The following is a 12178-nucleotide window of genomic DNA, read 5'->3' as shown; positions in this document are numbered from 1 at the left end:
AGCTTTTAGTCAAGTCATCAAACACATAAGAAAATAATGCACCATGAATCACTTAGAATCAGTTAGAATCAGTTTCAGATATTAGAATTATTATTAGGTACAGAATATAAAATAAATCACCTGGATGGCTCAGTTCTTAAGCAGCTGCCTTGGGCTCAGGTCATGTTCCCAGGGTCCTGGGATCAAGACCCGAATTGGGCTCCCTGCTCAGCGGGAAGCCTACTTCACCCTTTCCCACTCCCCCTGCTTGTGTTCTCTCTCTTGCTGTGTCTCTCTCTGTCAAATAAATAAAGTAAAAAGAAAAATCTTTATAAATATAATAATATAAATTTAATAAGTAAATAATATATAAAAATATAACTATAAAATGTAAAATATAAAAAAAATAGATTAAAAAGAAAAATCTTTAAAAAATAGTTTAAAAAATATATGCTTGGATGCCTGGGTGGCTCAGTTGGTTGAACGACTGCCTTCGGCTCAGGTCATAGTCCCAGAGTCCTGAGATCAAGTCCCACATCGGGCTCCCAGCTCTTTGGGGAGTCTGCTTCTCCCCTCTCATGCTCTCTCTCACTCTGCCTCTCTCTCTCTCTCTCAAAATAAATAAATAAAAATCTTTTTAAAAAAAAATTAAGGGGCGCCTGGGTGGCTCAGTGGGTTAAAGCCTCTGCCTTCAGCTCAGGTCATGTTCCCAGGGTCCTGGGATCGAGCCCCGCATCGGACTCTCTGTTCAGCAAGGAGTCTGTTTCCCCCTCTCTCTCTGCCTGCCTCTCTGCCTACTTGTGATCTCTGTCTGTCAAATAAATAAATAAAATCTTTAAAAAAAATTTTTTAAATATATGCTTAAAGAAATAAAAGTGAAAATTGGAGTAAGAAACAAGAGGTTGTTTTAAAAATGAATAGTCAAGTTTACCACGGAACCAGATAAGACCTCTAAAAAAGAAATATATAGTCATTGAAGTGAAAATTTTAATGGATGGGTTAAATAGCAGTAGAAATGTTGCTGCAGGGGCACCTGTTGCTCAGCTGGTTAAGCGTCCAATTCCTGATTTAGGCTCACATCATGATCTCAGGGTTGTGGGATCAAGCCCCATGTCAGGCTCCAGCATAGAGCCTGCTTAGAGTCTGCTTGAGATTCTCTGCATAGGAGTCTGCATAGGAGTCTGCTTGAGATTCTCTACCTCTACCTCTTCCCCTTCTCCCGCCCCACTCACTCGGACTCTCTCAGATAAATACATAAATCTTTAAAAAAAGAAAAAGAAATGCTGCTGCAAAAAGAATGAGTACATTGAAAAATAGATCTGATGAAATTACCTAGAATGTAGTACAGAGCAAATATGAAAGCAAGATTAGAGCAATAATAAGATAGAGTTAAAAGGTCTATATATGGGATACCTGAGAGGCTCAGTTGGTTAAGCATCCGCCTTCAGCTCAGTCATGATCCCAGGTTCCTGGAATTGAGTCCCACATTGGGCTCCCTGCTCAGCGGGGAGCCTGCTTCTCCCTCTGCCTCTGTCTCCCCGCTTGCTTGTACTCTCTCACTCTCTCTCTCTGTCAAATAAATAAATAAAGTCTTTTTTTTTTTTAAAAAAAAGGTCCACATATGTTAAATCAGAATTCTAGAAGAAGAGAAGAGAATGAAGAGGCAGTATTAAAAGTTACAATAACGGCCGAAAATGTGCCAGAATTGATGAGACTGTATTAGTTCCCTGTAACTACTGTTACAAATTACCATAACAGATTACCATAACCATTACCATAACTTACAAATTTCAATCCTATCATTACTGTCACAAATTACCACAATTTACCATGACTTGTTACCATAACCATAACATTACCATAACCAGAAAAAGACTGTATCAGTTTCCTATCACGACTGTTACAAGTTACCATAATTTACCATTACCAACAACACAAATTTATTACCTTACAATTCTGTAGGTGAAAAATCCAACTTGGGTCTCATTGGGCTGAAATCAAGATGTTGCCAGGGCAGCATTCCTTCCTGGAGTCCCTGGAAGAGGATCTGTTTCCTTACCTTTTTCCAGCTCCTAAAGGCAGCCTGAATTACTTACTTAGCACATAGACTTCTTCCTCTGTCTTCAAAACCAGCAGGAGCAGGTCAAATTTGTCTCACATCACATCATTTCTGGTTCTGCCTCCCCCTTCCATATTTAATCCCATTTTGATTATATTGGGCCCACTTAGATAATCCCAAATAATCTCCCTATTTTAAAGTCATCAGATTAACAATCTTAATTTCATCTGCAACCTTAATTCCTCTCTGTCATGTAATGTAAGATATTCACAGGTTCTTAGGATTAGAACATGGACATCTTCAGGGCGCCTGGGTGGCTCAGTGGGTTAAAGCCTCTGCCTTCAGCTCAGGTCATGATCCCAGGGTCCTGGGATTGAGCCCCGCATTGGGCTCTCTGCTCAGCAGGGAGCCTGCTTCCCCCTCTCTCTCTGCCTGCCTCTCCACTTACTTGTGATCTCTCTCTGTCAAATACATAAATAAAATCTTAAAAAAAAAAAAAAAAAGAACATGGACATCTTTGAGGTGCCATTGTTCCAAATACCAAAGAATCTACATGTCCCAAGATGCTGATCAATTTTTTTAAGACTTTATTTTAAGTAATCTCTACACCCAACATGGGGCTTGAACTCACAACACCAAGATCAAGATTCACATGCTCTACTACCTGAGCCAGCCAGTGCCCCCCCCGCTACCAATTTTAAGCAGAATAAAAAGAATCCATATCTAGTCAAAATCCAAACCTAGTCATGTCGTAAGGAATCTCAGAATGCCAGCGACAAAGAGAAAATATGAAAACAGCCAGAGAGAAGAGAGATTGCCTAAAAATGGGCAATATTACAGTTGACCTAACAGCTACAACTAAAGTCAGAAGAAAGAAGCATAATATCTTCATTCTGGTAAGAAAAACTGATAGCCATTCCACACTTATTTACTGAAAAATTATAATCTAAGAACAAGTGACAAAGAAATGTACTAATTAAGTGTAACATCAGAGAATTTTCCACTCAGAGACTCTCAGGATGTTCTGAAGGGCAAACCTTGGGCTGAAAGAAAGCACACAACAATCTGAAAGGCCAGAGGGAATGATGAACAAAGAACTACAGAATATGCATTAGCCATACTTTTACTACAATACGCTGTGTAACAAACCACACCAGAAACTCAATGGCTTACCAACAAGCATTTATTCTCATACTTACTGGCTCCGCAGACACACTGTGGTTTAGCTGATCCAGGTTGACTCACCTCTGCAGCAAGCCTCAGGCCACAGGTTGGGCTCAGGTTTGCTCTTGTCTCATTCTGGGATCAAGGGCTGAAAGGTAACTATTACTTAACCAGTGTGTGTGTCTCCCACTAGATCACAAGTACTTTGGGAAATGGAAAGAGTATTCTTTATTCACTGTCGAATTCCTGGTAGCTAGTGCTTTGCCTAATACTAAGTGGAAATCCAAGAAGTTTTTGCTAAAGAAATTAATAAATCAACCGCACTGGCCATTATGAATTACAATTATGAACGGCACTCTTAATTGCCAAAGAGCCCAGCAAGTGGTAAGTACTTAGTAAGGGTTTAATATTTATAACCACATTAAAGGAGAGACGGAGAGAAGAGAAATGAAAGGAGAGAATGAAATTTGATCAGTTTTCAACAAACTCTAGGCAGACAGCTTCTCCTCTGCTGTCCTGCCCGCTGTTCCCTTGTGGTATATTCCGTAAACTTCTATCTCCTTTAAAATAAATAAATAAATAAAATAAAGTGAATATATCTAAAATGAGTTATACTTTCCTATTAATCCTTTCAATTCATTCAGCCTGTGGATAACAAGATAAGTTTTATTGTTATCATGGCCTTTTGAAAATAGCTCTACAAAATACAGAGGCATTTTTTAAAATTCATAAGTTATTCATCTGTTTCTATATTTGAATCTCAGATTTTTTTTAAAGTTTTATGAGGGGCTCTGAAATTGGATTTTATAAATTTACTTTGAAACATGACTAGTTATGCCTGAAGGTTTTTTTGACATTAAAAACAGTTTGAAAATCTAATTTTGACTTTCTCTAAGCAAGGTTTTTTAAAAATTCAGTTTAACATTTTTATAAGATCTATATTAAATCTACCTGACTTCTCACAGAATCGCTCAGTGTGAAGGTTTTCTCCTCTCTACCTCTGTTCCCCCTCCATTTATCTTTCACAAACATTGCCCCCCACCAATAACTCTATCGCACTCCTAATTCCTTCTTGACAGCTATTCCCTGAAGACCCAGGCTTCACAGGCACTGACCATATTTTCCTTATATAGTAAACAGACCCTCAAGAAGAGAATTTGGGGATTGGGTTCCTCACCTAGTACAGCATAAACAAAATGAAATTAGGATACTAATCATGCATAAAGGACTGCTTCATGGGCTTATGGGCCTCACCTTCGGAAAGGCATCAGACTTAATTTTGTCTTTGAATTTGTGTTTTGCAATTGAAGCTCTCAATAGGGCAATGAAGCATTCTTGTGAGCAACCGAAATACACTGGGAGGGAAGGAGGCAACACACGAAGACAAGGGTTCAGACCCCCAGGCACAGCAGATAGCCTGGGTGTTGAGCAGTTGACCCGGCAGCCCAGTGCTGTTCCCACCTTTGCCTGGACCAAGGTCTGGGTCCAGCCTGGTGTAGGTGATGATGGCAGCACAAGCTATAGAGGTGGCAGCATTGGCCCAAATACTGATTGTCTGGCCTGAGTCCCCAGCAGTCTGGCAAGAAACACTATCAACGAATTATTACAAAATGAGTGTGCATGTGGATATTATAATAAATCATTTCAGAGAGTTATCAGAATTCTTGAGTTTAAATTCCAGAGCTTTAAAGATGACAGTATTGCAAAGCAAGTATCCATGGTTTTTACAAATAATTTAAAGATTGTCACATGTGATGGAAAAGAACACTATTTTCATATGACGCTGTCAGTGAGCACACTGAGAATGAAGAGAATTTGAAAATTAATTTTTTCCTTTTAATTAGATGCACAATAGTATGCATAAATAGCCACTTTGAGTTATTTGCACATCACAAAGCCACTTCCAATTTCTTGTATGACTGTTACAAATTACTGGAAATGTCAGAAGAAACATTAAACTGCCATTGCATAAATTTACATTTACAATTAAATTCAAGCTTACAAGAAGCTGATATATATGTAGAGTTAACTCTTTTTTTTTTTAGTTTATTTATTTTTTTTAGTAATCACTACACCTGGGGCACATGGCTGGTTCAGTCAGAAAAGCCTGCAACTCTCAATCTCCAGGTTGTGAGTTCAATCCCTAAATTGGGTGTAGAGATGACCTAAAAATAGAAATTAAAAACTCTAAAAAAAATCAGTACACCCAGTGTGGGGCTGGAACTCTCAGCCTCAAGATCAGGAGTCACATGTTATTCTGACAAAGCCAGCCAGATGCTCCTTAAATCTTTTAGAAAAATTATTTCGTGTGAATCATTAGCTCTAAGTGAATTAAAATATACATTTTTTGGGTCCCTGGCTGACTCAGTGAACCATGTGACTCTTGATCTTGGGGTTATGAGTTCAAGCCCCTCACTGGGCATGGAGCCTAAATATATATATATTTTATAGAATGTATATATTTATAATATATATTTATATGTATATAAATACATATTTATAATATATTATATAAAAATATATACTTACATATAGAACCTATATAAGTATAACATAGCTTATATAAATATATTATGTATATAAGTTATATTTATATTTTCATTGTAAGTTATCAGAAAATTACCCCAATGTTGTCAAAGTCTATGAAATACTCTTAATAGCTCCAATTGTTGTATCAACAGAAAAATCCTTCTTGAAATTTAAAATTACCAAAAATTATTTGCAGTCTGACATTTGCCGAGACCAACCGATGTTACTTTCAATTATATTGATTACAAAATGAATTTGCTAAAAGTATAAATTTTGATGACCTAACAAATGAATTTGCAGGCAAGCATGCCAGAAAAATCTTATGACCAATGAAGAGGTCACATTAGTTAAGTATTTATTTAAAATTGTGACACCAAAAATACATTTTTATAATTAGTAAGTTTATGTTGTTACTCATGTATCATTGCCTCCATGTTTTATCAATCATAAAATATTTTCAAAGGAAAAAGTTTTATGTTTTACTGTGGCACTTGTTTATTGCTTTTTTCTTTATTTCCTGCTTTTTGTTTATTTTCTTAAAGAATCCCCATTCCACTTTGTGATTGTATTTTATTTTTTATTTTGAGGGGCGTGGGTAGAGGCAGAGGGGGAGAGAGACTCTTAAGAAGGCTCTATGCCCAGTCTCAGAACCCTGAGATCATGATCGGAGTGGAAACCAAGAGTGAGGTGCTTAACCAACTGAGCCACCCAGGCACCCCTGTTTCCTGCTCTTCGAATAAGGGTCTCTACATTTTCATTTTGCAGTGGGCCGAACAAATTATGTAGCTAGCTTTGAAATGGCATGTGTATCGGGGTTCTGAGGTACCAGAGGAACAGAATCAAATATACATATTTCTCTAGTACATATATAAATATGTATATTTCAAGGAGTTGTTACCTGAAGCAACTTTGGGGACTGACTAGTCAAGTCTGAAGTCTATAGGACAGGCTAGCCCTCTGGCTAGAAATTCAAGCAGAAGCTAAAGCTGAAGTCCATTCGGTGGAATTTCTTCCTCACATACTTTGCTCCTTTTTTTTTTTTTTTTTTTAGATTATTTATTTATCCGAGAGACAGAAAGCAAGATACAGAGCATGAGTGAGGGGGAGGGGCAGACAGAGAGGCAGAAGCACACTCCTCACTGAGCAGGGAGCTGGACTGACCACCTCACAGGGCTCAATTCCAAGACCCTGGGATCATAACCTCAACCTAAGGCAGATGCTTAACTGATGAACCAAATGAGCCACACAGTGGCCCCAATACTTTGCTCTTAAAGGCATTCACCTGATTAGATAAGAATAATTATCCAGTTAATAATAACAGGGTAATCTCCTTAAAGTCAACAACTGTAGAATTTAATCTCCATCCCACCTACAAAATTCCTGGATTAGTGTTTGATTGAATAACTAGGTACTAGAGTCTAGCCAAGTGGACACATGAAAATAACCATTACAGCATGGGATGACATAATTTCTTAAAATATGATCTCTCTGAAATGGAGGGCCTGAATAGGGCAAGGCTTTGAGAATTCAAGTACTGGCTAGTTCAGCATAATGATAAAGATGGCCACAGGAACTGAGAGGTGAGATTTCTTCTAGTTATACTAGTGATTAAAAGAATATCCAGTAAAAATAAGAAAATGTCAAGACATTGTGTTCTGAGCTCAAGAAATAGGTAGAAACCACAGAAATTCTATAACCTTAAAAAAAATTGATCTCTTGCAAGTACCTGGCAGAAAAGGCCCCAATTGAATTTTGCAAATGACAGAATTACAGCAGAACACAAAACTTCACCAAGTCTTTCTTTTTTAAGTTTTATTTATTTAGGTACTCTCCACACCCAATGTGGTGCTCGAACTCGTGACCCCAAGATCAGGAGATCAGGAGTTACAGGCTCTTCCAATTGCCCCTTCACCACGTCTTATGCTGAGAGTAGGATAGAAGTTGAGACTTGAGTTGGATATATTTGGATGAACTAAGGCAAAGCTGACAATCTTAAATACAAATTCCCCTGAACATCCCTTGCAAGTAAAAACAGAACCTCTTTCTCTGCCTGAGGAAACTGATTTTCCTTGTTAAAGGACTCTGTAAAACGTTGCCTAAGGCTGTGACTTTAGTAGAGGATGCCTGCTTTCCCGAAGATTCACTCCCACCTGTCCGTTCCTGTCTCCAGAAACCAGTTAATTTTTCAGGGAACCCCCTCCCCAGGGGAAATCTGCATTTCTGTTCCAAGAAGATATGGTTTTGCATACCAAAATAATTGCAAAACCATGCAAGTCTGTATTAATAGGAAACTGGGAAGCATGTAGGAATGGATTCTAAGAGTGTTAGAGCAAATAAGATAGAATATAACCCCAAATTGGGTACAAGTTATCAATATCAAGGCTCTGACTTGAGATCTTGAATTTAGTGTTCAAATTGGAGTACCTGAGATGGCTCTAACAGTTGGCTTGGTTAGTTGACTGAAACCTCATCTAAGCAGTGCTTATTGTTGGGAAAGAAGACATCCTGATTTTAGTTCTATTTGTGATTAATTTTTAAAACATTCCTATGTAGCTTTTTTTCTAAGTAGTTGTGAAATACAGAAGTAACATGATCATTATAATACCATCCCACTAATAAAAAGTTATCTAATATTTTAAAAATCAAAATCCAGGGACGCCTGGGTGGCTCAGTTGGTTGAGCAGCTGCCTTCAGCTCAGGTCATGATCCCAGCGTCCTGGGATCGAGTCCCACATCGGGCTCCTTGCTCGGCAGGGAGCCTGCTTCTCCCTCTGCCTCTGCCTGCCATTCTGTCTGCCTGTGCTCACTCCCCCCCCTCTGATAAATAAATAAAATCTTTAAAAATAAATAAATAAATAAAATAAAAATAAAAATCCAGGTTGGATACCCCCAATCTCATTCCCTAGAAGTAGCCACTGTTAACCATTTGATATATATTTTCCAAAAATTTTTAATGTAATGCAAATGTAAACACATACTGTTTGAGCACATTTCTAAGGCAGAATTATATGGACCGAGATTAAGAATAAATCACATACTACCAGGAATGAAAGATCAAGAGTGAAAGGAGGGTCATAGCTCCAGGGGTTATACATACATCCTAAATTTTCTGGGCTGAACCTGGTTTCAGTGTCCTGCCCCGTTGTTGGACTCTTATTCAAATCATATGTCCAAAGCCTACATTTGGAGAATATAGTTATCATAATTAGGTCTCAGAAACAAGAAATGTTGGGCGCCTAGGTGGCTCAGTTTGTTAAGCAGCTGCCTTTGGCTCAGGTCATGATTCCAGGGTCATGGGATCAAGCCCTGCCTCCAGCTCCCTGCTCAACAGAGAGCCTGCTTCTCTCTCTCTCTCTCCCTCTGCCTGCCTCTCTGCCTACTTGTGGTATCTCTCTATCTCTCTGTCTAAATAAATAAATAAAAATATTTTTAAAAAATGAAACAGGAAACATACTTAAGCAGAGGGAGTAGGTAAGTGTGTATGTGATGAGTGAGATTAAGCAAAACGAGGCCAGGCAATGAAATGATAAACTCAGAAGAGTTTGTGCTTGATTTGTTAGGTGCTTTGGAACTACTATGAGAAAGTATGTAGGTTAACCAAATCCATCAGTTATGAGGCATCCCTGGGTCCAGGCCCTTTTATGACAAAAGAAATAGACCAACCTCACAAACTCCTGCACATTGAACCTCCTAAGTAGGGCTCAACGAACAAACTGTGAACTTCTGAGTAAATTTTTTTTTTTTTAAAGATTTTATTTATTTATTTGACAGAGAGAGATCACAAGTAGGCAGAGGCAGGCAAAGAAAGAGAGAGGAGGAAGCAGGCTCCCTGCTGAGCAGAGAGCCCGATGCGGGACTCGATCCCAGGACCCTGAGATCATGACCTGAGCCGAAGGCAGTGGCTTAACCCACTGAGCCACCCAGGTGCCCTTTTTTTTTTTTTTTTAAAGATTTTATTTTAAATTTTTAATCTCTGTAAGCTTCAAAGAGGAATTCCATGAGGAGGAATCCTTAATTTTAAAAAAAGGCTAATAGCACCCACCTCACAGGTTTAATGGAAAGAACAAATGAGAGGATATTTATGTGAAATGGGAGTTAAAATGTAAATAGTCATAGAAAAAAAGGTCATTGTTATCTCAATATTACTTTATGTAATAACTAACATTGAGTACTTACTGTATGCTACGTACCTTTCTAAAGGCTTTATGTGTATTAACTCTTGAAATTAATTAATGCAAGGCATAAAAAGCTACTCAACAGCTAATTACTGTGAAGAATCTATATTAATGATCTCATTAACTTTTCAAAGCAACTCTGTAGGAATTTACTACTAATACAGTCTCCATTTTGCAGATCAAAAAGCTGAGGGATAGAGAGGTTAAATAACTTGTACAAGATCACCTGGGAAGTGGCAGAGCTGGGATTTGAATCCAAATCCTTCAGTACTCATCATTTTGTGTGCGAATTATATGAACCAGATATACTGCAAGTTTTATTCTGTATTCTATGTTGTGCTTGATTCTGTAATGCTCCTGTAATTTATTTGGAAGTATTAAATGTTGTGCTTGATTCTGTAATGTTCCTGTAATTTATTTGGAAGTATTAGAAAAATAAACCAAACTTATTTATTGAATGATGTCATAATACAAGCCTAAATTTCTGAGCAAGTCAGACGCTTAACCGATTGAGCCACCCCAGTGTCCCCCATTCCACATTGTTATGCACAGCTATAAATCAAAATGAGACACTAGTTTGTTCTTTATAGTTAAGAGCTTGTTTTTTTTTTCTTTTTTCTTTTTGATCTGTCTCTCTCTTTTTTTTTTAAGATTTTATTTATTTATTTGACAGAGAGATCACAAGTAGGCAGAGAGGCAAGCAGAGAGAGAGGGAAACAGGCTCCCCACCGAGCAGAGAGCCCGATGCAGGGCTTGATCCCAGGACGCTGAGCTCATGACCTGAGCTGAAGGCAGAGGCTTAACCCACTGAGCTACCTAGGCGCCCCTGGATTTTCTTTTTAAAAAAAATTTTTTTTAAGATTTTATTTATTTATTTGTCAGAGAGAGAGAGAGAACACAGAAGTAGGGAAAATAGGCAGGGAGAAACAAGCTCCCCACTGAGCATGGAGCCCGATGTGGGACCTCATCCTAGGACCCTGGGAGTGTGACCTGAGCCAAAGGCAGCCGCTCAACAACTGAGCCACCCAGGCACCCCTGGATTTTCTAATATGTGTTATGTAGCTACTCATGTTTAGACTTTCTCCCCACCGCCCTTAACAGTGGATAATATCTATTTTGTAACTCATAGGCCTATCAAATAAAGGCTCGAATTCTAACCTTATCTCCAAAATAAATGCAACAATAATAAATGATTCGAGGAATTGCTGATTTTGATCTCTACATTTGTTCATTTTTATAACAAACGGCTTATGGAAACCTCACAGTATTATTTTAACAGTCTCAATTTCAACAGCAATAGGTACTCAGTGAGTAGTTGTTGAATGAATGATTGGGTTAATTGGTTAATTAATTCATGAATGCATAAAAATTATGCCTAAACCTAGATGTGTTCTGGGGAAAAAATAAGACAAGAAAAATTCATAGGTATAAGTTACCATGTCATTCTTCAACCACCTGAATTTCTGGACTAATAGTTGAGGTTAGGAACTCTGTTTTGCCTCTCTGTATCTACATAATTTTGCATCTCTTTAATTATATTGTGGAATGATTGTAAGCCAGCACAAAGCTCAGGGTTGTGTCATCTGATTGGCCCACCGCACATCTGCACACCGTGTATTACTTAGCAACATTTCCCTGCTCCCCCTCTCCATCTCCTGTTGGGAAACCTACTCGGAGGAGGCGGAACTTGACAGAGGTGACAGAAAATCCAGTGACCAATCCTTAATGTCCAGGAATTTTCAGACACTACGGATGACTCTTTGTTTTGGATGGTGAGTTTTGTTCTTTTTTCTAGCTTTTTCTGCCCCCCTTATTTAAGGATTAGACGCTATATATTAGAAAGTTTGTTCCACAATGGAAGATGCAGAAGAGAAACGTGTTTGACTGGAATAGGGTTCCGTAGCACTAGGGATGCCCCACCTCAATTGCTAAAGACATGGCTGTTGAGAAACATGGACACTCCCCTCTCACACTTTGGGTTACAGTTAAGCAAGACACCACTTCATACCGGAGACTGAATTTAAATGAGCTACAACTTTTATGTAGGTCAGCAAGGCGCACGAAAAGGAGAATAAATGAGTCCAAAGGAGAAAGGAATCACTTCTTTCTATATAACTCCTTGGGTGGAAGTATAATGTGAATGGACAAAGTAAATTCTCCTTCAGAGTAATTATAATTCTACGTGGCTGAAGTATATACATCAAACCAGCCTATTGGGACAAAACTAAGATAAAATTACTGTAATGCTTTGTTCACATAATTGCTTCTTAAA

Source organism: Mustela lutreola, chromosome 6 (genome assembly GCF_030435805.1).
Source record: "Mustela lutreola isolate mMusLut2 chromosome 6, mMusLut2.pri, whole genome shotgun sequence".
Lineage (NCBI taxonomy): Eukaryota > Metazoa > Chordata > Mammalia > Carnivora > Mustelidae > Mustela > Mustela lutreola.
This window is presented reverse-complemented; position numbering follows the sequence as displayed.